Below are 4,116 nucleotides of genomic sequence, written 5' to 3' on the forward strand. Positions count from 1 at the left end.
AGGTAAATAACCCTGTTCTATCATACCTTTTCTGCCTTGATGTTTTGCCTTGTCTCAGGTTCAAAGCAATGGAGTTATCTCACCATGGATAAAGACTACTGAAACTATGAGCTAAGTGAAATCTTTCTTCCTTTAAATTGTCTCTTATAGGTGTTTGCCACAATAATCAGAGGCCTCACAAGTATAATCAACACTTTCAGTGAATCTACTTATATTATCCAGGGTCCTGGATGCTTACCAAAATCAGTTGTGGCTACTGTTGCAAACACAATATATTAGGTGGTTAATGGGCAATAGAAAACTGATTTCTCAAGGAACACACAGCAGTGGAGTTTTGTGAGGTCACATTACTAAAAGATTGTGCTGCCTTACTGAATCCTCCCTTGGTGTATGGGGCTGGCATGCTCTGAAATCTGTTTTCTTAGGGATGTTTATTCCATTCGTGTGGACTTACTCTAAAAACCCAAGTAAACCTCAAAACCTCTTTTATAACATTAGTGCCCTTGGGGAACAGATCTGAACATATGAATTTGTGAGGTTGGATTGAAATAATAACAGTTTATAAATGTCTTATTGGCAATAGTAGTGGGTTTAGTTCTATTGTTTAGTTCTATTGTTTAGCAATTATTTATTCAGGTTATATACTCTTTATACCAGGATCCCTTAACCTTAGCGGGATCCTGAAAGTTATTCACTAACCTCGAATAAAATTTTCCTATGTTTGACTAGCCCTAGCTGGTTTCTGTTGCTTATAACCAAGAATACACATAGATATAGCCATCACAACTACTGTCACAAGGAGTGGCTATAGCAATATACCTTCTGGGATCTCTGGAGGTGCTAGAATTGGTTTCTGGTTTGGTTTCTACTAAAGATATTGAAAGTCTGGCTAGTTGTCACTAGGTAAATTCATTGCTGAGTTCCAAGAACAATTAGTTTTCTATCAGGCTTAAGGATCTTGCTATCAGCAAAGTATGAGAGATATGGCTAAGAAGAATATAAAGAAGTTCAGAACAAATGAAGTCTGCAATGCCAGTTGCCCTGATACTTGGTTCCTATGATTCAATGGATTTAGGATTATGAAGTGTACTCCTGACTCTGCAGCACACAAGATGAAATAACCCTATTATTTAGAGTTAAATTTTGGTAGAAATCTGTTTCTCTCTCCCTCTCCTTCTTGCCTTCTTCCTCTCCCTCTGTCCCTCCATTTCTCCTGCCCTCCTGCTCCCCTTCCTCTCTACTTTTTCTTCTTTTCTTTTCTAAGACTGGATCTCATTGTGTATCCCACACAACATCCCACTGCATCTATTATATATCCTATGCTTTCTTCAAATTGTTAGTAATACTCCTGACTCATCTGGGATTACAGGCAGAAGCACCATATCTGTTAAAACATGTTTTCTTTGGAAAATCACCTGTCTCTGGAATTATTTTCCAGTTTGCAATCGGCTCTAGTAATGGCTAGGACTACATGACTCAAGCTATTCATCATAGGACACAAAAAACTTGATTCAGTGAATTGTAGACTTAGATATACCATAGCATTCCATTATTCAGAGCAAAATAAATATACAATATTAGACTTAAATCAATGCTGAAGGTATGTCATTATTTGTAGGAAAAGATGACACACAATGTCCATATGCCTACTTCAGGTGCATTTTCATCCTCCCAGAAAATGGCACCTTGTACTTCCTAGAGATTTCCTGATGATGAGCTAACAAAGGAGAAAACAATGATCTGGTTTTATAAAAGTAGATCTGGATATGTGCTGACACTAGGTAAAAAGTCTTTTGCAGTATTACAGTATCACATAAAGGTTACCCTCAAAGACATTGATGGTGAGCAATCTTTCCAACTGGCTGGCATTCAAGTTGTATATCTCATTGTCCACTTTGCTTGCTAGGCTATATGACTGTGGATAACTGTGGATTATTACTTATTCCTGGGTTGTGGCTAATGGTTTGGTTGGGTGATCAGACAGTTTAGAGTAGTGAGACTATAGGAGTGGTGAAAAGGAAGCATGAGTCAAGGATTTCTTTGCGAATTTCCTAGAAATTGAAACCAAATGTTACCATGTTTACATCTCGTATGAATTTCTTCTGAAATTCATTCATGACAACAGGCTTTTAATAATCTAGAAAATGACACACTCACACACACACACACACACACACACACACATATATATATACACGCATGCATGTGTGTGATGTATATGGTATATATGCATTATATATAATACATGTATATATATATATGTATCTTCTGGTAAGTTTAAGATAATATGTTTAATATATATTTTCTTATATACTTAAGGAATAGATATACATACATATATATGCATATCATGTGCTGTGTGCACGTATTTGTATGTTTTTACCTTTCTCATCAAAGTTAGCCTTAAATATGCCTGAAGTTATACTTGGCATTGGGCTGAAGTATATCAGGGGACCAGTCAGCTACCTAGTGAAGTGTGATAACAGGGAATTCTGTCATGAAGATGGCTGAGTCTTTCTTTGAAGAAATAAAATATTTTGATATTCTTTACCCATAAATTTTATGCTAACACAATCATATATGCATTGAATGCCATATACAGAGACATAACATTCCACCCGATTTTAGCTTCAATCAAAGAACTCACTTGTTTCCAAAAGACTAAGGAGTGAATTGGCTATATTCTGTGTGATTCACTAGCTTTGCCATGACCTGCATTACCCAGAGGCAGGTTTATGTATGGAATGATACACCCTGCAGAAACGACCTATAGTTATTCTGCAGCTGGTGACAAAACATACGAATTTTCTTTTTGTTGTAGTATTTGTTCCAAGCCAGTGATATAGCTTTCCTCATAGTCACATGAAATAGATCTGGGAATCAAGGGGGTCAACTGACAATGATCCCTCTTTCTCCAATAAATCATTCATGTCATTTTCACTTCCCCTTTCTTCAAATTAGTTGTTTATTAATGGAAAGGCCTCAGAACTCAGAAGAGGGATTTTTTTTTTTTTACATAAGAAACAGTAATTCCACACTTAATTGAAAACTGAAATATTAAGCATACCTTTCAGATACCTTCCTTACATTAAGTAAACTGTGTTTTTTTGAAAGTGGGTGGGTAGATGGGTCATTTTATTAACTTGGATTAGGTTGTGTAATTGTGGTGAAAGAATTTATACCCGGAGAAATGCCCCTACTAGGAATATATCCAATGACCAGTAGTCAAAGTAAACATTACTGAATTTCTTCTCAGTCTGGTGGAATGTAGAGGGAACAAATTCAGATTATGGCTCTTAGGAAGTTTGCAGAAATACCAGACATGGGGATGTTTCTATGGCCTCTTCCTGCCCCTTCCCTTCTGAATGGGAAATTATCCTCACCCTTTCTTCTCCAAGTCAGGTCATAAATCATAGGAATGCCATCCACTGACATTATTCCTCTCTCTGCTGAAGACCTCCATGTGACAGGGATTTGCCCTGAACTAAGAAGAAAGGGATGGAACAAAGTGATATTAGGATGAAATAGCATAGGCCTTGCTGCATGTCCCTCCCACTAAATTCATCACCATTAGACCATATAATAGGTTCTCTAATATGTCACCTGTAAGATTTTCTACGAAAATACATAGACATGCAAAGATCCCATGCCATTCAAAACCTATTAAACAAGCATATATACTTTTTACTTGTTATTACAGGTTTTGTTTGGTTGTTGTTGTTGTTGTTATAGAAGCCTCAGCCATCAACCTTACAATGAATAAAGATAAAAAGATATTTGCCTTCTCTAAACTGTAAAGTAGAACAATGGAAAACTTAAGAGTTTAGGGACAAAGGTTTGGTTATCTATGGGCAAAGAATCCTGGTAATCAGAGATGCTAAGCAAAGAAAAAGGAAAATTGAATGGCAGTAGTAGAATGAAACAATGAATGCCACTTGTGGCCTTGTGTTTAAATATCAAAAAGGGACTGCAATCTCAACACATATCGTATCACTTTCTTTACTGGGCTTTATGGATTCTTATATTTTAGCTAACTTTCCTCAGCCTTCCTGTATATTGAATGGGTATATTATTAATCTTGATGATTATAGGCTATCTTGTTACTATTAAATTTTA

This window comes from Apodemus sylvaticus, chromosome X (assembly GCF_947179515.1).
Source record: "Apodemus sylvaticus chromosome X, mApoSyl1.1, whole genome shotgun sequence".
Classification (NCBI taxonomy): Eukaryota; Metazoa; Chordata; class Mammalia; order Rodentia; family Muridae; genus Apodemus; species Apodemus sylvaticus.